The sequence below is a fragment of the Anas acuta genome, chromosome 1 (genome assembly GCF_963932015.1).
Source record: "Anas acuta chromosome 1, bAnaAcu1.1, whole genome shotgun sequence".
Classification (NCBI taxonomy): Eukaryota; Metazoa; Chordata; class Aves; order Anseriformes; family Anatidae; genus Anas; species Anas acuta.
The window spans coordinates 30,884,261-30,909,708 of NC_088979.1; the positions used below are offsets into that span (position 1 = coordinate 30,884,261).

General features: G+C 38.0%; 1 protein-coding gene across 9 annotated transcripts in view; it reads left to right on the forward strand.

Moving 5' to 3' along the window:
- Positions 1-25,448, forward strand: part of ENOX1 (ecto-NOX disulfide-thiol exchanger 1) — a 360,411-nt gene that overhangs the window by 146,225 nt on the left and 188,738 nt on the right. For 7 of the 9 annotated variants that reach the window (XM_068675336.1, XM_068675334.1, XM_068675281.1 and 4 more), the window contains one exon: positions 23,299-23,346. The exons of 1 other annotated variant lie outside the window; for it this stretch is intronic. The gene's annotated coding sequence lies outside the window, so the exon portion shown is untranslated. Of the gene's footprint in view, positions 1-5,537; positions 5,826-23,298; positions 23,347-25,448 lie in introns of those variants that run through there. One more of the 9 variants, XM_068675304.1, reaches the window with a different exon arrangement.

Below are 25,448 nucleotides of genomic sequence, written 5' to 3' on the forward strand. Positions count from 1 at the left end.
GTTACATTTAACCACTTTTCATGCATACTCTCTTTTCTTCCTCCTCATCTCCTTTCCCTGCCAAGCCACCATCAGACATGAAATGTATTCTGCTCCAGCAGGCCCCCAGCGCAGGGTGCCCAGGGCCCCGTGCAGGTGCCTTGTGCCGCTCTGCCAGGAGGAGCCCCCACAGCCTCTCTGGGCAGCCTGGGCCAGTGCTCAGCCGCCCGCCCAGCACAGAAGTGCTGCCTGGTGCTCAGAGGGAGCCTCCTGCCTGCCCCTTGGTGCCCACTGCCCCTGGCCTGGCGCTGGGCACCCCTGAACAGAGCCTGGCTGCAGCCTCTTTGCCTCCTCCCTACAGGGATTTGTAGAGCTTGGTAAAATCCCCTTAAGTCTTCTCTATAACATATCTAATGCTTTACACTAGATGTCAAAAATGGTTGCAGCTAAGGGTTAAAATACCACAGTTATCTGCTAAAACCAAACTCTTTGGAAAGCAGAATTTATTTCTTTTCATCCCAAACAATCATTACTTTCTGTATCTTACCTCCACTGAAATAGATGGCCGTGCTTTCACTAGCTTCAGCGGGGAGATATCTGATTACCTGACTGTTTTCAAATATGCCTGGAGGTCACAGCAGGAGCCATTTTTCAGAAAGGTTTGGATTCCACCCTGAGCTCTGAGTGCGCACCCAGGGGTTTCAAAAGGATGCGGCAGAGAAGGTTAAGCTATCCAGAAATCCTCTCTATAAATATTGATGAGGAAGCTGTGGGGAGTGCCACGGTGTTGAAAGATGCTACTTTCATTTGAAAAATGCAACAAGGAAGGAACTGAACTCTTTTGAAAACCCAGTCATGTTTGGGGGTGCCAAACACCTGAGGACGTGATGCAGAGTAGTGAAACACTTTATCGATACTGAGACTGCTATGAAACCTTTGTGGAAGGATGTAAGTCTACAGCAGAGGTACATTTGTACCTATATGGCTTAGTTTGGAGCATTTCCAGTAATTCTAACAAGCTCGCCGCTTCCTGGCATCTCTCAGTGCACACTGACAATCTCCTTGCTTTGGCAGGATCAGGCTGTTGGGTCTATAGTTGATCACTGTTGTAGGCAATGCTTGGTGCAATGCAGTGGGAACCTGGTAAGCATCACTTGCAGTTGTCTCAAGGCAGAGGGAGTTCAGGATCCACAAGGAGCATCATCTGCCGTTGAATATTAAAATGTTTGTGTCTCTGAGAGAGTTTATCTTAACACTGTTGAATTATATCTTCAGCCTGAACTAGAAACATCTACTGCACTGAATATAAGGCTCTTGACTGTGTTGAGCAGCTTATCTATATTTGTTCTCTGGGAAACATTTTGTCAGACGAGTCACTTATTTCTCAGGGCTGAGCAATAGTAGGCAAACTAGCTGGTCTGCACAATTCTGGAGGGATAGTGATCCTCATTCGTACTTCTTATACCTAAAGGGTTTGGTGATCGCTAGCAAATTTGACCAACAGGCTTCCAGAATAGGCATGTGCTGTTGTTCTGGTATCTTGAGTGAAGAGGTAGAGAAGCTGGGAATATCAGTAACTTTCTAAGGCATTGCCTTGGAAATCCAGGGGCACTATTTCATGTGTCGTGTTCAGATTTGCATGCCAAATCTGAAGGAGCAACCAAGACCTTCCAGAGCTGAGAAAGTTATATAGATTCATAATACATAATCATAGAATCATTAAGTTTGGAAAAGACGTCCCAGATCATCTAGTCCAATGCTTGGCTTAAGATTAACGTGTAAAAACACAGTATGTATTCCTATTATTTAATACAAAGGAGATGTCATGGGGGAAATACATCTCTGGCAAATTTATACTTTTTCCTTCAATTTTGGATTTTTATTACAACAGACACCTTTCCTTTAATGTTGTAATAAAAATTGTATTTTTGATGTATCATTGGGTTCAACCCAAATTGGTGTTCTCACATTTTTTGGTACTTCCAAAGTGAAACTGACTTTTCTGTTTTCTTCATTTTAGATGGAAAATGGAAAAAAAAAATCCTACATAAATAAATATCAAAAATTACACTCTTTTGAAAGACTTTCAGTAATCTGCAGATTTGTGTCACACAATGGCTGTGAAAGTATGCATTCAAAACATTTCTCCAGAGAACCCTCTTAGGTTGTGATACGGTTAAATGCTAAATAAAAATTAGGAACATTTTGAATATCTGCTTCAGAAATTTAATTATATCATGATTCAAAATTCGTAGCCTTCTGTATCTATAAGAATCCTACTTAATTTCCTGCAAATGCTATTGGACTTATGCTCCAATCAGCTGGAATATTTTATGCATAATCATGGGGTGTTCAGTGTCCATAATTAACAATTGTATGTCAATTTGTCAAGCACCATAAAAAAATGGGAACACAAACCGTACTTTCATTTTTCTATGGGTCAGCAGATATTTTTCATTACAAATCCCATTTTCCAGCAGAGTTCCTGAAATTACTTTGATATTTCAGTCGTTTAAAAACAAACAGTAGCCAGTATGCAATTACATTTGATCCTGACTGGAAACTCTTCAGGATACAGTATTTTAGTTTAACTTATGGTTTATAAATAAGGGAGAGCAGTATTTTTTATACACTCTTTGAAATAGCTGTCAGGTGGTTAAATAGTTCTTTTCATTTGTGTTTAGATCCTGATCTGACAAGCTGGATCAGGACCTGCTCTGTTTATCTCATTGCAACTGCCCAGTCCTCTCTTTTCTCTTTTGTTTCTCAATTCATTCCCAGTGCTGACAACTATATAAGCAAGGGTAGCACATGATCATCCCATTAATTTCTGAGTACTTTGACGTTAAATCACAATCAGGCATCCGAAGGAGGATAATTAAAACAAACAAACAAACAAACAAAATCAATCGATGGCCCCAGCAATCAGTTGTGCATCCCCTGCTATTGGAGTAGGGCTGTTGTAATTACATCAATTTCCTTTTACGAGATGAAAAATCCTTCCTAACCCGGTTCTGTGTAGCAAGGAAGCAAATTTCAACAGAGGCAAGTATTGAAATGGTTAAGACATTTAGTATAACGTGCTTCACTGGACTGTCTATGTAAATAAAATTCATATAATATATGAAGGCTCTACAGACTGCTGGGTTTCTATCCTGCCTGCCGAATCTGTCCATCTCAATATAGATCTGTGGCTTCTGTAGGGAGCAGGTTTGTAAGCAGAGTTTAGGAACTTGCTGCATTCATTTTGTACACCCATCATCTTTTTCAGTCAGAAATCCCAGCACGGCAGTGCTGCTTTAGAAGCAAGTGTTAGTTTTTCCTTATTTATAGCGAGTAATGCTCGTATTGGACCTATACACAGAACAAATGTAAACAAACAAAAAATATCTCTTGAAAACTGTGAAACTGGAATAGCTTGTGCATTTTCTTCTTCTTCTTTTTTTTTTTTTTATTTATTATTTCATTTGTTGGAAAAACAAATCATGCTCGTCACTGTTATTCCATTAAACTTCCAGTTACAGCTGTTGAAATTTCTGGACACCAGGCACAGTGTCAGGAGGCAGAGAGACTCACAGATCTGGTTTCCCAGAGGAGGCTAGTATCTTGCTTATCCCAGCTGGTGGCTGCTTTTATATGCCTGTAGACCAAAGAAAATATGGAAGAACCTATTTTGGCTGCGAAAAAAATGTGGAAATTTTTTTGGCTACACTACTGACTTTAAAGTGGGATGATTGAACAGAATTTAACTCATAACAACTGAAAAGCAAGGGATCTGTGTGGCTAGGCTGGGAAGCTCAAGTTTGTTCATGGAGCTTCTGTATCACATTTAAATTTGATGTAAAATTTGTAGCCACCCGCTGAACCAGAAAGCAAATGCAACTGAAGAGGGGTGGGGGCAAATTATTCCTTTCTGTGAAATGGTGCACCTCAACCTTGTTTTGAAAGAAAACATTTGCTGAGGTTGGAGAAGCTGCAGTTGCAAGACTGAATGAGTATACGAGCCTTTTGATAATGCTGTCACATAAATGCCACATATTGGCTCATTCTGCGGATTCTTTTCTCACAGTGAACTGTACTAAAACTTCTAAGAGGTTTATGAAACTGCTATTAGACAGAAATACTTTTTCTTTTCTTTCTTTCTTTCTTTTTTTTTTTTTTTAAATTGGATTAAGTCCAAGTTTCAGTCCTGAAAGAATCCCTACATTCTCAAACTATCACAGTCCTTTTCCTGTGTGTCTATACACATGCTATATTAAATTATTAAATATACGTTAATATATATTACTATAGTTAAATATATGTAAATACACGTTATATTAAATTATTAGTGAAAACTTTTCTTTTTGATCTTTCTGGTGTATTTTGCCCTTCTACTCCAAATATCTTTGACTTCTCTTTCTCATGAAGAAGTACACAAGAAGACTATTCCAACAGAGCACAGCAAAACTGTATTTTAATGCCATGATATATGCCTGTGCATTTGACCCAATATTCAAAATAAATCCTTGTTTTTGCATTGGATGACTTGTATCAGGAAAGAACATTTTGTGATGAGCACAGGTTTTGTGTAAAAATTAAATGTCACTTCTGTATTCTAGATATCAGTTGTGTATTTATGACAAAACATTGACCACAATATTATTCAACAGACAAGCTTGTCAGTGCAGTACTACAGTTCAGTTTTAATAAATTTCTTCTTGAAAACTGCATTTGGAGCATCATCCACTGCTGTTGCAATCACCTATCTCTTTTTATGCTTCTGGTGATGGATCCATGTATCTGAAGTGGATTTTAGGAGAACTGTGCTGTTGCAGATATTAAAAATAAGTTTTAGGGCCTACTGGTTCAAACTCAGGTCAGGACGGTAACCATGAAATACCATAGCCATCTTAAAACAGGTGAGATTACCACTCAGAGGTCTTACTCAAGGTCATACTTAAAGTGGACTTTATCATATTAAACATAAATAAGAAACAGTTAACAAAATTCTCTGCTTTCCTCCCTGCATTTAGAAAAGGAAACATTCTGACATCTTCTTTGCCCCAGATTTCGGAAAGGATGTTAAAAACTAGGGCTTAGCATCTCACCTTAACAGGGAGATCAGATTTGGGAAATAAGACTTTAATCAACTCTTGGTGTATGGAGTTCAGGAAAACATAGTCTCTTCATACAGGCTTCATCTTAGAAATGTTTGAGGCCTTTTTCTTCCACTTTTCCCATTGGAAAGATGTTTCCAAACCCAATTAATGGTTAAGAACTTTATTTGCTTTCCTAGCCTAAATATATTCATGAACAACCTTTATCCATTTGTTTTGTGACACCATTACCTTTTATCTTGAATAGTTCTTTATTAATAATTAATAGAGGATTAATTAATAATTAATAGAGAGCAAACATATCCTGCCTTACCTTCCTGCTCAGCTGTTCCTCTCATTTTGCTAGACTAAACAATCTAAGCCCCTCTAATCTCCCTTCAAGAAAAAAAAAAAAAAAAAAAAAAAAAAAAAGCTCTCTCCAACCTGATTTTTGCAGCCCTTTTCTGCACCTGGTCCATTTTCATTTTATGATGACAATGGCCAAACTCCAGCTTGCAAAATGCATGTGGCTCATAAGCTTTTGCAATGTGACTCTCTTGCTGGTTATCCAGTGTTAGTGCTATTGCCCAAAATGCAAGAGAAGCATCTTGCTGGCACTACAAAGTAAGAAAATAAAATAAATAGGCACAGGATCAATGTGTGATGCTCTGACATGTGCGGTGCTTCTGACTTGAAGTAGCAGCTTAAAGCTCTGCTGTGTATTCCACAGTGCCTGCAGGAGCTGTGGGCTGAGGACGCAGGAGCAAGGTAGGATATGGTATTTCAGAGGGGAGATGTGCAATAGGAGGAAAGGAGGGAAGCTGATGAGGCTGAAGCACTGTTTTGGGAAGGCTCTAAGTGAAGAGGTGAGGGAGATGCAGCCTTTGGGCTGTGAACATTTTGCAGCGGGCTTGTAGACTGTTGCTTAGATGAAATGTTAATAAACACAGTCTGGAGCTCAGCTGTCCTGCTAGCTTTCGCACCCTAGGATTTGCCTATACGGCAGACTGCAGTAACACCTGAACAGTGTGAACACATGAGTCTTGGTGCTATGAGGCTGTCTGTTGTAGTGTGATATTCCACCTGGGCTGATTAGCCTTTCTCACATAGCAGGGCTGCTCCCAGTGCCAAGGCTAGCTGCCATGGTCAGCGTGACCTTGGATACGCCAGCCAAGGCTTAGATGATGGGCATATAAACAGCAAAATCTCCCATAGTCTTGAATGTTTGTCAGGTACGTAAATATCTCAGATTATTTTCCTTAAATTATCCCTATGGGGATCATTTATGCAGCAGTTTTATAACTAGTTTCTGCATAAAATATAGTCCTGGTACTCAGGTTATCTTTTATGTAGTCAAACATTTTCTTGTTTGCATGCTAATCTAAACTCTCCATCACTGAATAACTTCAGCAGCCGGAGTGTGGTTTTCTTATGGTGCTTTGCTTGGAAAAGAAAATGAATGTGTCTGCTTTTCCTAATCATAAATTCAGTCTCCTGTTTCTTTGTTATAACTCTTTTGATGTGAACAAAACTCCAAATCCTTTTTTTGTGAAATTTAAATAGCAAGTATATTTAAGAACTCATGTGTATTAACAGTAAATTCGCTGCAACTGGATGGTTAGTAAAAGCTGGGGCAACGTCTGTGTTCAAAGAGTTCTTTCATTTTTCATGCTTCACTTTTGACTGTGCCTGAGATATTGTTTCCAGCCTCAAAATAAGTACAGGATTTGCCATTCCAAAGTGGTGAATTAAGACTTCTAGTTTACTTTCTTCAGGGGCCTCTTTTTGTTGTCTCATAGAAAAGTGTAATCCTGGTAGAGGAGCATGGATGATACAGGATTTCCAGTTTGATGGAATATGTCATGTTTTTTGCAAAGATTAGGGTGTAAGTCCATCTCTCTGAAGAGTACATCAGGTCATGGCAATGAGGAGTAACACTTCTGTATAAGTGTTATACACGTGAGGGCTGTATGTGTGCTGTAATGTGAGGGTGACTGACATGGCGTCATTGCTAGCATTTCTTTGGACCCCGATTGTCTTTCTTTTCACCTAGTCAACGGTAGGAGGAATGCTGAAGGTAAAATAGTAGTAATTTTCTTATGCAGGCAACAATGAAAAGAGAAGGTGCATTCTCCTACTGTGTCTGTGCCAAGGAGTGTCTCAAAGAGTAAGGAAAGGACATCACTGGGGGCAAGGCATCTTTGGGTCCCCAAACGGCTGCTGCAACAGCATTTGTATCCCAGTAGTACTCTCGAAAGTCAAGGGTGGACAGGGTATTAACTGAGTGAGGGATTTTGGTATCAGAGAACCACAGCATGGCTGAGGCTGTCAGGGACCTCTGGAGGCCCCCATCCCCAAGCTCTGCTCCAGCAGTGCCCCCAGCGCAGGGTGCCCAGGGCCCCGTGCAGGCGCCTTGTGCCGCTCTGCCAGGAGGAGCCCCCCCAGCCTCTCTGGGCAGCCTGGGCCAGTGCTCAGCCGCCCGCCCAGCACAGAAGTGCTGCCTGGTGCTCAGAGGGAGCCTCCTGCCTGCCCCTTGGTGCCCACTGCCCCTGGCCTGGTGCTGGGCACCCCTGGTCTCCCCACGGTAGATATACAACCTGTCTGTCCTCAGGAGCTGGCAAGGATGAGTGTAGCAATAAGCTGAACTTCGTCTTGTCTGTATTTATGACTAAGCAAGATTTATGATTAGCTCAACTAATTGTTAATTTCACCTGTTTGATGGTATCAATATTTTGCATAGCAGACAATGCTGCTGAGGCCTAGTGTTGTGTGGCAGCCATAATGCTACTTTATGTTCACGTATATAACTTCTCATAATCCAACACCCTTGTGATTTGTTTTTCCTTTCTTTTCTTCTTTTATTCATTTATTTTTTATGTGAAGCTTTAATTTCCAGATCTGGGAAAATAAAAAAATATATATATATATATATATATGTATATAAATTATCTGTTGTAGCAATATATGGAATAATTGGATCAAATGAATAATGCGCATTTATACTCACAGTCTAAAGAGTCCTAGTTGATATGATGGATTAATCACCTTGTCAGTTATGTCATCACTTCCAAATAATGGCTTAGTTTACATGGAACTGATGAAGCCATAGACAGCTGCCTTATTAACTGCTTGTTCATAACAACTCAATGAAATAAGAATTTTAGCCAGTAGTAATGGTTAAAGTGCAAAAAAAGCCAAGAGATCCTGCTGTACTAGAAATGACCACTTTCATCCAGACACTATGATCATTTTTAAATTATGTTTTACTTCTTTTTGTATGGGACTTGTTGAATGAACTAATTATGCTGACAGTTAATCAGGACATATATGATCAAATTTAGGGAAGCCAAATAGTGGCAGATGCAGATCTTATTTCAGCTGTGTCCTGTATTTAAAGAAAAAAACAGCTGGGAGCAATAGTTATTATCATTAGTGACACCCAGCCAACATATGCTGTCTTTTTGACTCCATTACAAATTCGAAAAAATCGCAGTTTGCAAAATACAGGGACCAAATGTTTTTTATAATAACTCATCCCTGGCACCAAATATCAATATTTTATCTGAAACTCTAAATTAGCACATTATAAAACTGGGTAATTTTAAATTAGGGTAATTACTGTGTGGCTTTCAAAGAATGAGGGAAAAGTGAGACTTTTGCATACTGTACCCAAAAATCACCTCTGAAAGGAAAAGTGAATAGGGGAAGACTCCAAAAAGGGAAGCCTTCCCAACTCTTCCCAAAAGGCTTTGTAAAGGAAAAAAAAAAAAAAAAAAAAAAGAGTAAATACTATTAAATTACTGCTTTTGTGAAAGTATTTGTTGGTGCTCTCTAAGGTATAATAAATATTGTCCAAAAGGCAAAGTGTGCAATTCTATAAGACAGGCTCAAAACACTACAATCAAATCCTCCAGCCTACTGAGAGCGTTCAGTTTACCATAATGTAGAGTGTGTCATTAATAACTGACATGCTTTACTGACATATTTCTTTTTCCATCATGTATAAGAAATTTTAATCAAATTGATCTTAGCATTCTAAATGCATGATCATTTGCTAGGAAATTCATTTGAAAGGAATAAATACATAGAGAAAATGCAATTCTGAATGCTGAAAGACAGCTTTAGACTTCCAAAAGTGTATATTCTGTGACATTTACAGTTCTCCATCATGTTCATGTAGGACTGTGACATGTGAACTCTTTTTCCAACACAAATTTGGGTTATAACTTTAAGTGTCCAATATCTTGTTCTGGAGTAAATAAAAAGCAAATTTCTGTTGAGTCAAACTCTTTTTTTTTTTTTTTTTTTTCTGTTCTAGAGCCAACTTCAACTTTTTATTTAGGAGGCTAGTCCTATTGACTAATATAAGAGCAGCCATGCTGAGTCAGAACAAAAGGCAGTCTAACCCAATAGTCTGTCTTCAGCTCTGAAATTAATGCCTAGGAAAGAGCAGGAAGGTGTGGTTACTTTCCAAAAAATACTTGTTGCAGCAATTCCTTGCTCAAAGGCTAGCTGAGCCAGAGGTGATAACCCTTGACGGGTTATCATTCCTATGAAGTGGTGCAGTCAGCTTTTCAGCATATGTAAACTTTTAGTAGTTACAGCTTCCTGTGGCAAGAACTTACAATTTAACTACGTGTTGTATCAAGAAGCTCATCTTCTTCCTAGCTCTGAATCTACCACATGCTGGTTTCATGTGTTATGTCCCAGTTCTCCACCTGAGAGATACACTGAACAGTTAGTTGTTCTCTTCCAGCTTCTCCATTCCCCTAACAATTATGCAAATGTCTCTCACATCCCATCCTCAGTTACTTCCCAGGCTGAAAAGCCCACTCCGCATGGTCATATTTTCCCTTGAAGCTGCTCCATGCCTTTTATGGTTACTTGCCACCCTCCTCTCGTTTTATTCAATTTTACCTTGTGGATGGTAAAATCTGCATGGTAAAATCCTTTTAGGGTGGATAAAGCAACAGATATGGATTTTTTTTTTTATTTTTTTTATTTTTTTTACAGTGAGAGAATGATAATTCTATTTGTTTTCTGTTCCTTTCCTGGTAATTTAATTTACTTTCATAAGCACTGAACTGAGCTGTTCATAGGACTGACTATTGTGACTCAGATTTCATTTGTAACTGATAATTTGAAGTCTGATAGAATGAAGTCTACCCAGACTTCACCACCTTTTGTGTAAAGTCATGATTGTTGGCTTTTTCCACATGTCCAGCAATCTAAATTTATCTATTTTCATTTTCACCTGCTATTCTATTGCTTGGCCCTTGAGCCTCATGAGTGCTCCTATATCAGGAGTGTGGGAGCAAGAGAGTGCTTTTGAAGCAAATCTCCTGGTCATCTCCACTTACTGTGCATTTGTTCACATTGAAGAGGTTCTGAGAGCCCACAGACTGGACTCCTTTCAGACAAAATTGAACCAAAAGATAAGCTCCAGAAATGCAATTTCAGTGCCCTGTACACAGACAGGCATTCAATCCATGGAAGCAGACTAAAGCAAGTTGAAGTTTAATAATAATAATAATAATAAAACCAGTCCTGAAGTGCAGGTCATATGTGATCTTCAGCAACAACTGCTTCAGCGTACAGATCTGTTCCTGCTGGTCTTTGTTTCTTCCTGGTCTTGACATAGAGTCACGTCCTGTTGCAGTACTTCTCCAGTTGCCTTCATTTTTACTATCTGGAGCAAATTAGTGTCATCATCAGGTTTATTACCATACTGGTAACTACTGCCTTTCAGCTTCACTACTGTGTTCAACATGTGGGGTCCCCATAACACTCCCCTCTAAATACTATTAGTGACCTGTGTTAGTGACCCTGAAAACTGATATATACCTTCTCTTTCCTATCTTTAAATCAAATTTGTATACATTTGAGGACTTACCTCTTATCCTATGGGTGTTTAGATTTTATTGAACGAGAGATTTTGCTGAAAATCCTGATTATATTAGTCAAATTTGCCTTATCTGTATGCATATTAGGTCTTTCAAGGACTGCCAGTGTGACTGTGAGGTATGACTTGGTCTTTACAGAAACTGTATTGACTCTGTTCATGTGCCCACTAAGTCAATTCTTTATAATAGTCATTATTATTTGTCACCTTTGGACATTGAGATCTCTGGTACATTGTTCCCAAGATTCTTTGTCAAATAGTTTTTTAAAAATTGGCCTTATGTTTTACACAGCTCAGTCCTCTGGTAACAGAGCTGTCTTTAGCTAAGACTTAACATGCTGCAATTAATAGTTGTGCTACATTACCTTTCATTGCCTTTTGAACTCATGGTTGAATACCACCTTACATTTACTGATCTTTCAGCCTATTTGCTTTATAATACCTTTTAATGGCATATCATTTATAAGCAGATCCTTTGTGTGTGGCAGTTGAAAATTTCCACCATGAGAACTTCCCTAAACCCTCCCAAAGTGAGTGTAGATGAATAAAATACGTATTAGTTATAAATGCCTGTTATGGCATTATCTTTTCTGAATGTTCCTCTTACAGCCTATTTGTCCATTGGCCCATCATCAGGGAATTACTTTATTTTCATACATTTCCAGTTCTCTGGCAATTAGACCAATAAATTTTAATTCCATTATCAGAGCATATGGCAGAAGACCTTCAGTTGTTAATTTCTGAGAGATACCTTCAACAGCTTGGATGTGATCCTCAGAGCACGGCACGGAAGAGGATATCAGATAGCAAAGTGTGGTTTTGGTTCCCTATGTCCTATTGAGTGACAGCATTCATCTTTTGGCTCACATTAGACCAACATGAGAGTTATTATGGTTTGTGCTAAACATCAGTGGACCCCATGAGCCTTTGAAGAAGCTAAGCAGCTGAGAATACAAGGTACACAAGGAAATTCCTCCCTCCCAGCTCCTTCCGCTAAACAGGTTAGTAACTAACAGTAGGAACAAGGATGTTAAAAAAGCCACGTTTTAACGGCACATATTTTGCAGTTTTGACATCAAGATATCAGACCAATGTCAGAGTAGGGATGTATTTTCCTTGTACCTCTTCTTGTTTGCGCCATTTCTTACCACCCCTCTTCTACTATGTGATTGATACTTCGAGTCTTTCTTTAAACAAAGAAAAACAATAAAAATACAATGGCTGTTTCCTGTTGTTCTTCTATAAATTTTAATACACATGAAGAAGTTCACAGAAGAGGGAAGTTTCAGTATCTGCTTTGTATTATTCTTTTTCAATGAGAGAGAAGTTGCCAGAAGTAAGGAGGCACATAAGTTTGAGAGAATGGTATATCCTTGAAAACTGCTATAGTCAGTAACTCTTTTTTACTTTTGATTTAGTGGAAAAGAAAAGCAGGGGTTGGTCTTGAATGAATGCAGTGTTGAGGAGTGATGAACAAGTTGATGTAGTTAATGTAAATTATCTTGTTAACCTTTTAGTGATAGCAGTGATTATGATATAAAAACTTTCCACTGTGCAGGATTATCACATTTCTCAGTTGTCTGTTTTTATGTTTCAATACGCAAAATTTCTCTTGTTGAAACATTTGATTGGGGATCTGAAGAAACCGATTTTCTTGTCTTTTTGAGATGGAAACTAATCTTGGTGGACTTTTATTTAAGAACTCTTGACAATGCTTATATTTTATTTTAGGAAATTGTTTTCATTACTTCAGTCTTCTCAACCAAAAATCTTCAAGCTCTTTATTCAACCTTAGACACGCAGAGTAGGATAAATACATATTGCTGGTATATAATGTTTTATTATTAATTTAACCTTTTGTTGTTTTGAAACCTAGTTTTTCACATCTATCACAATTAGAATAGAAATAGCCACAGTGAAGGAATAAAAATAAAAAAATAATAATAAAAAAAAGGAAAATAAAGTGCCCTAGTCATCCTGCTATCTAACTGGGGTCTGAGAACTCCTCCCTCTTTCATAAAACTGATTACTGTGAAGCAAAAGCACTCATAGTCCTCACTCTTAGTGTGCAGGAACAGTTCATTCTACCCATTTATCCAGTTACCAACAATGCTGTTCATTCCCATTTTAATCTCTAACCTCCTAGACAGTTCTGAAATTTTCTTCTTTCCTGTATCTGTCCTAATGAATATAGCAGGGTCTATTATTTCCAGTGCACCTTGATGTCTGGTCTTTTAAAATCTTTTAACTAATGACTTGAAATCTACCTTGAGATTAGAGATAAACATTCTAATATGGAGGATATTTCAGACTTTTTTTTTTAATACTTAAAAAGAAACTAGTATTGTTTCTGTATTGAGTAACAGTCTCTCTTTTGTCAAATGACCTACGTGCTTCACAACCGCAATCTTCTTTGCAGTCATTCTGCCAAAACTGCTAATAAGTTAAATCCGTATTGTTAGGCTTATTTATGACACATTTTGCTTCATTCCTTGAGCTACGTGCCATTTTTTAACACAGTTACAAAATTAACATACGTCTGTTACATATTTATAAATCCTAAATGCTATTAGCTTTGAATCACAGAATTAGGAGCTAATTCTGATTATTATTTTATTGTGAGAATGGAATAAGCATTTGTGCATTTCGTTTGCAAGATAACATCTGGTGCAGAGGGTGCCAAACAGCCAGCTATTCTGCAAATTGAGTGCCAGAAGATGACTTTTAAACCAAAGTCTGTGCTCTAAAGACAATGCAGCAATGCTTGGACAGAATTCAGGGGATGTGCGCTGCAACAGGAACACAGCCATGCTGTCAGTGGGCACGAGACATAATCTCCCCAAATCTCTCTGGCTGTACAAACAGTCCCCCACTATGCTTATCATGTAGATAATAATGGAGTTGTTGAGACTTCAAGCACACCGTCCCTATCACCTGCTAGTGTGGGGCAGGATTTGTGCACTGCTTTCGTGGTTCCTGGCACAGAGGTGCAGGAGCTGTCTGGAGGGAATTAGGCTTCCAAACCCATTTGCAGATTGGCTGTTTCTGCTAGCCTCTAGGAGCCCACAGTGCCTTCTGAGCAAGCAGTGTTCAGAACACAAGCATTATTCAGCAGCTCTCCCAAGATTAAATATCAGCATTTTTCCTGTTTTTTTAAGAAGACAGGTCCAGAGGAGTGTTACTCAACCTGAAAGCAACTGCTGCTGGTTTTCTGCAGCAATGAACCTAGAAAGACAAAGACTCTTGGCTGGACACTACCCAATGTTTTAGAGAAGAGACAGGCTAAGAACCAACAAATCAGTAAAACCTCAGATGTGAATTTGAGGTTTTGGAGATACAAAAGTCTCTAAATGAATTTGTGTTTTTAGACTTTAGTGATTTCCTTTCCTTCCAAGAAAGCTTATACTTCAGCTCCTAGATTCCCTTGGTACACCAATTGATGTTTTCTGTCATCAAACTGAATCTGAAGTTTGTCTTTTTAGCAATACAAAAGGATTGGAGTGTATCCTATCTGAACAGTTCTAGTATCATAAAGCAGCATACATCATTTAAATGTACTTCTGTAATTATTAAAAAAGAATTTGCATGAAGAAATAGCAAAACTGTATCATCTGCTGAGAAGCAGTTTGCTTATAGTTGTGTGTATACAGCATACTGAAAAATGTGTAAGAATTGAAGCAATGGTAAATTAAGTAGCATTTATATGCAATTAGACAAGGGGCCAGTTAAAAGCCTACAGAAAATGAAACAATATTATACTAGACACTCTAGATGGGACATTGTGAAAACTTGCTCTTAGCCATATCATAGCCCCATCAATACTAATATCAAATTTAATTTACTTTTTTTTTTTATCAAATTGTTTAAAAGATATTTTTTTCTTTCCCCATACTTTCCCCTCTCTCCTGCTGCATCCTTTCTCTTTCCTTACCTAGTTATGCTTTTCAGGAAAGGCAGATTTTTATTTCTTTTAATGATCTGGATCAGAATTCCTGAGTTCATACTGTTCGTTCTTCAAGCACTCCATTCTGGCCCAGGGAGGATTAGTATAATTCATGTTACCACAGTGTTGGAAAATATTTTTGGGAAGGGAAAGAGAAATTTCAGCTGAAGAACGTTGTAACATTGCCTTCACACTACATCTTTGTGGAAATAATATATTTCAAACTACTCTGCACGGAATCTCAGCTGCAGTTGACTGTATAGCACAGTATGTACCTCATGTTAGATCTAAATTTAACCTGACTGTAGTCAACCAGAAGCAGATGCAACATTAGACATATAAGTGGGATATAAATAATAAAGGCAGTCACTTTGCTGGGACAATCTTTAACAAAACACTTCTTTCCTATTCAATTTTCAGATTGTTATGTTGTTCAAAGGGACTGATGGCAAATGATAGGACATTTTGATGAGAGTTTCTGATTGACATCAGATTTCGTTAGAGACATTAGTATTGAAGGGAAAAGGCACAGATTGGTCATGGTTCATTCCACCTGCCTATCTCACTCAGCAACAACCAGGAAATGTCCAGTAATTTTCTGTTTTTATGCTCCTTTTAACGTTTTAATATTTCAGATGGGTAAAGTGCAAGTTAATCATGTTTATGCATTAATAAAAGGTACATAAAACGTTTCAGTTATTCGGTTGAATGAAATGATTTCAGAGATGTGGTAATAACCTTAAGTGATGTTTTGAATACACTTCATATAAATTAGATCCATTAAACGGGACAAAAGTGATGTTTTGTAGGCATCCACTACTAATTGGTGTGTTCACCAGTTCCTGCAGCAACTCTGAGCACTAGCTAGTAGCTCTTGTTCATTTTCCAAACCATGGACCTTGTATGACGAATAGCACACACCTACCCAAATTCTTCCTTCCAAGGCAAAAGCTTCTATATATTGGAAAACTGCTTTCAAAACCCTAAGGCTTACTGAGCTGCTTTCTGAGGACTTATTTTTTATTTTTTATTGCTTCCGTGAATGGGCTGCCCAGGGAAGTTGTGGAGTACCCATTCCTGGAAGTACATAAGTGATGCTTGTACATGGCAAGATGGGTCATCATTTAGAATCACAGAATCATTTATGTTGAAAAGACCTTCCCACCAACCTGACCTTCCAAGTCCCATCACTAAACCATGTTCCTAAAGGATTCTGTGATTCTATGGATTTCTAACCAGACCTCTTCAGGTTTCCAGAGATAAAAGTGCACCGTTCCCTTTGCAGTTCCTGGTTGATCTATCTCAATGTAGAGCAGTTTTCAGGTTCACAGGCAGTAGGGGGAATGATCTGAATATTGTGATTCTGCCCTTTTGGCATGCCTCTTCTGATAACACAGGAGAAAGAATTTATTAAACTGACATATGGGTCAGAATGACACAAGTTGGACGGTGGACCACTCACTCAAAAAATTTACCCACAAATAAAACAGGCAGAAGAACAAAAATAAAAGAGCTGACTCAGAGGAAGAGCTGTTTAATTTTGTGGTATCCTTCGAAATACACCTTTGTGGAACAGTAGGGCATGACCAGTTCAAATAATATAAACTGATCTTTATCTGATTTAGTAGCCTTCCCCAAAAGTAGTGCTAAACCACATCTATAGTAAGTAATACTACACTTTGTTGTAAATATTTGAACTTTTCTTATTCATCTTCTTCTATTTCTTCCTCAATAAAAGACGATTGCTTTAAGTAAATATTTAGCAATTAGATAACCATATCAGTTTTTGCATTTCTCTTTTCCACTTGTGGCTTTAGGCACACTACAAAAAAGACTCAAAGCTGTATTTGGCTCTCCCATGCTTTCCACATTTTTCTATGCAAATATGCAGTTGAAATTTCCTGTTGTATACTTCTGAATTTGGCAGTGAAAAGGCAATTTTAGAGTTAGTCTGTGCAGCTTACCAGAGGATAAAGGAAATGAGGAACAAGAGCAGCCTATAGCTCTAGTATAGATGTGGTTACACAGCAAAACAGGATATTACACTTTGCAAGTCAGATTTTCAGCAAACCAAGGGGGAAAAGAAAAATTCTGGTGATCGGAGATCTTAATATGCTGGAATTTTAGATGGTCATTAAAGGCTTCAGCATCTGTTTTAAGAGGTGAGAACTGCCCCAGCTCTCATTGATTAAATCCTTTGGTGCAGAACTCCTTGCAGAATTGAACACAGAAATAACATTCCGTTTGGCATATACATCTTCAGCTTGCCTATTATCGTAGGCAGAAAAAAAAAATAATAACAACAAAAAACACCTTCCTGCATTTTATAACTTTCAGGCATAGGGGGAAATAAATATGTACTTGAATGCACAGTACAAAAGATCAGAAATTCAGTTTTAAATGTAAAAAAAAAAAAAAAAAAAAAAAAGATATTCCCTTTTGTCAGCTGAAGGTAACAAAGCTTACATGCATAGTCATTGTTTTCTCTAATTCTAGACTAGCAGCAGCACTGTACTATTTTAGCCTCCACCCTCAACAATATATCTTGTTCTCTAAAAGGTATTTTCTCTCTCTAGTGAGAACTCTTTTTGTTCCTAAACAAAACCCTGAAAAGGTCACATTGGAAATTTGAGTTCCAGGTAATTCAAATGTAAGCCTAAGTTAAAAAATGATGTGTCTGCAGCTTGCCAAGTGCTATTAGAATCCACAGTGTTAATTTAGATTCAAGTCAAATAGAGTGGTATCCATTGGGAAATTATGCTTTCCTGAGAAGCATGTATGGATTTTTTCTTCCTGTATACCTTTCCAATAAATATTATGATAGCAAGATTCTGTTTCCCATGAATTCTTTATTTAGGTTAAGTATTATGTGTGAACTCTGATTTCATGGTTTAATCCTGATGAAAGTAGTTGATTTTTTAGTTTGTAAGTTACTGGTAGAAATTGCATTAAAACGTGCAGAAGAATCACATACCAGTCCCAGTAATGGTGTGTAATAGCACAAGTCCAGTTACACGGTAAAGAATAAACATGAAAATATTTGAAATTGAAGTGTAGGAAAATTTTTGTTTTTACTATTTAGAGCCGTGGTGATTTCTGCCAGACTCTGAACACAGAAAAAGGCTTTCATTTGTTCTACCTCCCTGATTCCTTTTCAGTATGCACCTAATCTCTGATGCTAACATTCAGCACCTACTTTTAAATCAGAAGACTTGTAGGTGAAAATAGGGTGTGATCAGAGTTTTGGCCATTCACACCCCATAATAGAGCTCCAGAATAAGAAGCAGTGGCTCAAAGTTTATTTTATCTACTAACGGTTCTATTTTATTTTATGCTAAGACTATATTTTGAAGTGCAGAGCTCTCTCCATTTTTAAGGACAAGTGCATTAGCTGAATATGGTTATATTTTTTCAAGATTAATCCTCATATTCCTTTTTGGGTTACTGAAATCCAGTGAGTACAAATTCAGTCCTAAGAGGTTTTGATCAGCTCAATGTTCTACTTCTGTGGGATATGTGGATGTAGAACATCTCATAAGCTATAGCTCATCCTGGTCTTTGAAAGCTGGTTGCCAATCCTGCTGTCCTACAGCCATATATTTCTCAATAAAGCATAAACTAACTGTACTGAAATGCACATCCATGTAAAGATGGCTGACAACTGTGGGGTAGGGAAGCCTTGTTTTTTTTTTTGTTGGTTGTGGGGAGATCCAGACAGACTTTGAATGTAACATCAGAATTACAGAAGGGCTCTCTGTGCCTAGTGCTATCCGAACATGCCGGCATTCCAACTATGAATGTTTTTTTTTTTTTTTTTTCTCCCGTGTATTTTGCACTCAAAACGAAAGGTAAACATGAAAAGTGTTAAAACTAATAGACAGAATAGAATGGAGGATGCGTGTTGCTAAGCATCACTTAAAATGCCATTCTTCTCTGAAAAGTGTTGGTAAATACAGCACTATTTGACTCGGGAGATCTAATCCCAGAGTGTATTCAGTACGCTATCTTCAAATGCTAGCGAAAAAAGTAAAGCTTTTTTTTTTTTTCTTTTTTTCCCCTTGTATTTTATTTGTGTTAGCACAGCAGAGTCAACATAGCTAAATGCAAGCTCTCTATTCCTTTTCACCTGTCAATAGAGTAGTTCTGCATGTTCTGTTTACAAAGCCAAAATCATTCTCAGCAGTGTATGCCAGTGCATTGGCCATTGCACAACCAAGACAGGTTGAAGTAACAGCTGAAAAGAACACGAGCAGGAATATCAGTATCACACGATTACTATCTAATACCAGAAACAGGCAAAAGTTTTTCAGCCGATGTGGAAAATGCCAGTGTGACGAACTGGAAATATTTCACCTGGAATGTGTGGGATTTGATTAGCTATAAGAACAAGGGAAAGCAATGATCTCGGTCTGCTGAGAACATCAGTTCTCTTGTGGCTTCTGGCTATGGTGCCATCAGCTATTGCAGGATTTCAAGGTTTACTGGCCAAGAAGTGGAGAATCAAAGAATTTGGAAATATGGCACGGTTTCTGACTCCATTATAGAGACATGGGGACCAAGCAAACCTCATCTTGTTGCAGAGCTGTTGAGCTCAACTTTGAATCTGCATGGATCTGGAGTCAAGTATATGTATCAAGTCATGCAGTGAATGTGTCTGAGAACAACTAATGGGTATCATCCACTAAATTAAGCATAATTCCAGAGATTTTATTAATCCCTTTGCCTTGGACTTAGCTGGGAGACAAATAATGAAGATGCAGAACTTGGTGTGCTGATTATGAAGCCTCCTATCCCTGAGAAATGGGAAAATAAGGAAGGCTTATTGACATTTCCCAAGTTGTGGAATAAATGTTCAGTTGAAACCAACAAAAGATAATGACATTAACGCTGTTTAAATTATGTTTTCTTGCTATGAGATAAGGGAACAAAATAAAAGAATGTACAGAACCCATTTGTGCTGCTTCTCCCTCACCTGATAAGGCTAGAGTCAATCACACCCATCCTAGACACTTGAAGAAGCTTTCTAGGACCAGGCAAGGAGAGAAATCATTTTTCAAGACACAACTATAAAAATTCTTGGATCGTCCTGGGATGGTGACCTAGCAAAAGCATGGCACATACTACCACCCCTACAAGAGACACAGAAGTTTTTAAACCCAGAATGCATTAATGGGGGAGAATGAGGGCATTCTTCAAGAAGAAGAGAGATCAATAGAAAAGGTAAAAAGACTTTTGAGACCAAAAACTGGAGACCATTAGGAGGGTAAAACAATTGCAGTAGAATCTGTAAATAAAGATATTTAATCAGCCTTACTGGTGAAACACAATTTTATTAATTGAGACTCCCTGTCAGAACCCACTGAAAAATTGCCAAAGGACTGAGGGAAGAACTCATGCCCATTGTTGCCAAGGGTCACTTTGTAGCAAGAACATCCCCATGGGCATCCTGGAATGCAGCAGCACAACCCCCAGGCCTGAGTGCCATCCATTGCAAAGAACAGATCACAGAAAGGTTGAGTTTGGAAGGGACCTCTGGAGGTCACCCAGTCCAAACCCTGTGCCAAGCAAGGTCACCTAGAGCACATTGCACAGGATCACATCCAGGTGGGTTTTGAATATTTCCAGAGAAGAAGACTCCACAACCTCTCTGGGCAACCTGTCCCAATGCTCTTTCACCTTCACAGTAAAGAAGGTTTTCCTCATATTTAGCTGGAACTTGCTGTGCTTCAGTGTTGAAAGCCTTGCTGAAATCAAGGTAGACAACATCCACTGCTCTTCCCTCATCCACCCAGCCAGTCATCCCATCAGAGAAGGCTATCAGATTGGTTAAGCATGATTTATTTCCATGAATCCATGCTGACTACTCCTGATCACCGTCTTATTCTCTATGTCTCCATGACCTTTCAAAGGTGATTGAGAGTGGCCTAGCCAGATTGTCTTGGCTTTACTCCTCTGAAATGCCTAAAGAGGCAACTTCAGGCCTTCCAGGTGGTTCAGTGGTAGGCTAGAGAGTTACTGAAATGCATCTCACATATCTTGGTGCAGCTTTCATGGTTATGAGGATGTATATGCCTGCTCTCTTACACAAACATTATACACCAGAGCCTCATCAAGGGCAAAAACTTCACTATCATTTTTACAAGGCAGCAACCCTGATGTTGTCGTCTGTCCCCTATGGCTTCAGAGCATAAGATTTGATGGCTCACCTAAATGCAAAGATGAGTTATGACATTTTATATTTATCCTGTTCCAAACCTGTGTTGCTCTTTTTCTCCTTATGTCAAGTCTTTCATGAAAATATGTCTGTTATGATGTGCAGTTGATTTCTGTTCTTAGGCTTTCCAGCCACCTGGATGTTTTGCAATGTCCCAAACCTCCATTAAAACACGGGTAAATATTCAACTGGAAACATATACAAGGAGGCTTTCTTAGTGATTCCAAGTGTGCTATGAGTGGGCTGGTAAGATCCCAGCATCAAGAAGAAAGTTTGATAAGGATCCAGGCTGCTTGAGTAGCCTCTCCCAGAAATGTGCTTCTCAGTAACAAATGTGTTGAAGTAGATTTGCTCCATTTACCTATTACTATGTTATTGCATCAAAGAGAGAAGTGAATTGGGGCACAATTGCAGTGCACACACCATTTAAAGAGTGTTTTTAGCAAGGATTTACTGCTGGGAAGTTAGAAGCTCTCATGTATCTGTATCTGCGTGGGTATATGCACACAGACATGCAGAAGACTGGCTTGTTTGCAAAGCAGATGAAGTTCTTTCACCACTCTAGGCATATACAGCTTCCGTGGCCTCTTAGCCCAATCCTGCACTTCACTGGAGCTGGATGACATTAAGACTTTGTGTAGATAGGTTTGTTGGTCCAGCATTGAGCACAAGCTGTTTAGAAACATGAGAGCAGTAAGGACACCATTGCAGTGGTCAGTGCTCATCCCAGGCTTCGTACTGAGAGCTTCAGCACAGCAACCCAGGAGTTCACAAAGCAGTTCTTTAGAAACTGCAGCCACTGCACAAATAGCTATCTTTCACTATCAGCTGTGTTATGGAAATTAATTTCCTCATATTTTAATTCTTGCCTCCCAGCTTTTCCACTGCTCTTTCGAAGAACTGCAGTCCTCTTCAATTGTTGTAGCTTGTCCAGGTATCTGTTAGCAGAAGGACAACTACTGAACAAATTTCTAGGATGAGTTTTATGCTTCAGCTATTTTTCAGAAAGAACCTGTAAACCAGATAAATTTAGTCTGCAAACAAAGAAACTATAAAACAGCCACAGACGTTTCTTTTTAAGCACAGTGTAAATAAGAGTATTCATAAAACTTTTGTGTACTGTCTGCTATGTACCTTTTTTTTTTTTTCTGCAACCTTACAGAAAAGAAATTAATAATCTCTTTCCATTATTGAATAAAATACAAGATTTTGCCCTACTTTCATGGTGAAAGAAATGAATTCCAGGTGTTTCTCTCATGTTCCCTTATACGTGCATCAGTATACAACTCCTGGAAACCTGTAAAAATAAATGTGACTTTTGCATCATGTGTGATTGTTTAGACTAGTCTCACATAAAATACGAAAACCTTAACCACACAGTTGCATCCCACGTATGGCTTCCTTTCTCTGTCCCTGAAATTGCATTCAGGGATAACAGAAGATTCTCCCTTTGAGCATCTTTTATGTATGTGCATCATGTTTGCATAGTCATAAATTAGCACAATGAAACCTTATGGTACTGAGTAAGATTTATTTTTTTTCACCCAGGGGACTAACATTTTTACATTTTTGAAGGATTTCAGCTTTCATTACAAAATATTTTACAGATTCTCACTCAGTCTTTTGTAGTTAAGACGTTGACAGTGGTTAGATTAGAAAACCAACATCTGCAAATTTGTAACAATTTATATACATGTAATAGCATATCAGTTACTTGAAATTACTGCTTCAAATATGCATGTCTTGCACAGAAGTAAGAGTGAATGTAAGTTAAATACTTCTCTCAGAATTTTTTTTTTTTTAAAAAAAAGCAAACTGGAGAAAGCTGTTTTCTGCAGCCTGTTGGGATTTCCTTTAGAAAATTAAGACCCTCAGTGTTCACTAGTGATTGATGAGCATGAAATTGTCTTTAGTACCTGATTCATCTGCTGAGTAGCAGATCTGCTGTGGACTAAAATGGAAGATACAGTATCAGAAAGTTTAGAGCAGTTCTACTGCAGGAGAAGGTATCAGGATGCTGTTCAGCAGAAACAAAGGAACATCTCTTCTTTGTTTTGAATTGTATGGTATTTTCCGTTTGAAATGATAACGCTCAGTAAAAAGTAAAATGCATGAAATGGTGTATGAAGAAATGCTTTGTAAGTTTGGCCTGAAGAAGCTCACCTGCTTGCTCTCTCAACAGATAACTGGTGACTGAACAAAGAAGTGAGAGACCTTTCTCATACAGAAGGTAAAGTGAAATTCTGGGAGTATTGGGTGTTTTTGTGTCCTTGGACATTTTATTAAATTTTATTAAATTGCATTACTGCAAAATCAGAACTTCTTGGTTCTTACTAAAGGAAAACAATATTTTTCTTTTCAAGCTCTATCTCATGAGTAGGCTTTTATAAAATACAGTCATGAATTTGTTTTGTTTTCTTTGTTAAAAACTCAAGTGATTAAAAAAAAAGGCTTAATTACCTTTTCTGAGTACTGAAAATACATTGTTTCTTTAAAGATGTTACTTAAAATCTCCTCAAGATAATCTCTCTGAATACGTGAAAGGTCCCCAGTTTGTGGCACTGAAGGACATGGTTTAGTGATGGGACTCAGTAGGTCAGGTTGAAAGTTGGACTTGAAGATCTTGAAGGTCTTTTCTAATGTAAATGATTCTATGATTATATGATTCTAATAATTTCAGTGACAGTTCAATTACTCAATTAGAAAACTGGAGAGAAAAAATTAAATATTTCTTAACATTTCATTCTCTAGGTTACATAATCCTTTTCATGATATACAAAAAAAAATAATAATAATAATGAAAAGTTCAAGGGATTGCATTTAAGAAGAAAAATGAGAAAAAAAAAAAAGAAAAAAGAAATTAGAGTAGAAAAAGAAAATACAATTATAGAAATTATAGGTGTGTATTAATAATAATTACACTGGGAATTTTGTGGCCATACCCCCATGCTTTATTTCTTACTTTTCACATTAAATTAATGTTGAGCTTTTGTATTTATATCCCCTTGCTTTCTTCCTTTCTTCCTTCTTACCCCTTACCTCATAAGAAGTAGAAAAAATAATAAATACTTTAATGATGCCTTTGTGGTAGTAAACCACTTCTGAAGCACCTTTAAAGCCATTCCTAAATACCTCAACCTTGCTAAATCTCTTTAACAGTACATTCTTATCTATGTATCTGTCAAAGCAGGTAGTCATGGAGGCTTATCTGTGCATGTTCAATATCCTAAATCTGTCTAAGATAAGGACAACAGGGGAAAAGGAGTAGAACATTTTAAGGTGTATGAAAATGTTAAAAATCCTGAGATAAATTTACCGCTGTGTAAAACTATTTCATTGCAATGAATCTGGTCTCTCTATTTATAAGGGCAAGCAACCGATGGGTTTCATTTTGCCCACATTTGGACCTCTCCAATGCAGATGTCTGTGATGGATGTACTTGCCCAAAGTCCTCTGCATAGCTAGAGGAGAGAAATAGGCACGTCTCAGATGCTGTTTGTCTCATATCACGAGAGCTATCTAAAATAGGTCAGATGAATTGACTGCCAAAACCCACTTATTTCTCTCTTGTCTCTGTAAAAAGAGCCTCAGACAAGTGCCTTAAATGTAAATATCTGCTTTGCAAATGTCCATCGTTCAGCAAGATGAACCACACTTATACTGCCTTACAGATATCGATTAGCAAAGCATATTAAGCAATAAGAGAGGTGTTAAGTGCTGCTCAGATACAAAGTTCCTGGTTAAAAATAAATAAATAAATAAATAAATAAAATCAGTCAGATCAGACAAAGCAGAAAAAGAGTGGAACAAAGACAAGATTTTATCTGTCTTATGCAGATGGGAAATAGAAGCTTGCTTAACAGAGGTTAAACCAGTTTCAGTCATCTGGAAATCAACCACCTCCGAGGTTAACAGGAGGGCTGAAACACTGAAATTCCCAGCACACATCTCTCCCAGTTGAGCTTTACCAAATACATTGACCTACTTTTGGTGTCCAGGCTGGGATATTGATTTTTCAAGATATTTTTGGTACTTCAGAGTACAGCACATTCTCATAGCATTTTGTATGTTCAAAACACAATATGTGATTATTTCAGTCTACAGCTATGCTCCTGCCACATCACCCCAAACTCAAAATGACTTCATGCAACACCCAAGAGAGAACTTCTAATTGCCAAATGTAGAAAAAAATGTCTCTCCCTCACTGCCTTCATATAAATTCTTTTTGTTGTGGTTCAACCCCTTATTCCTGAAATACTTTTGGTCTTCTTCAAGTAAGTAGCTTTGGGTCCTGTTGGAAATAAGTCATCTTCACTTTGCAGAGTAAACCTA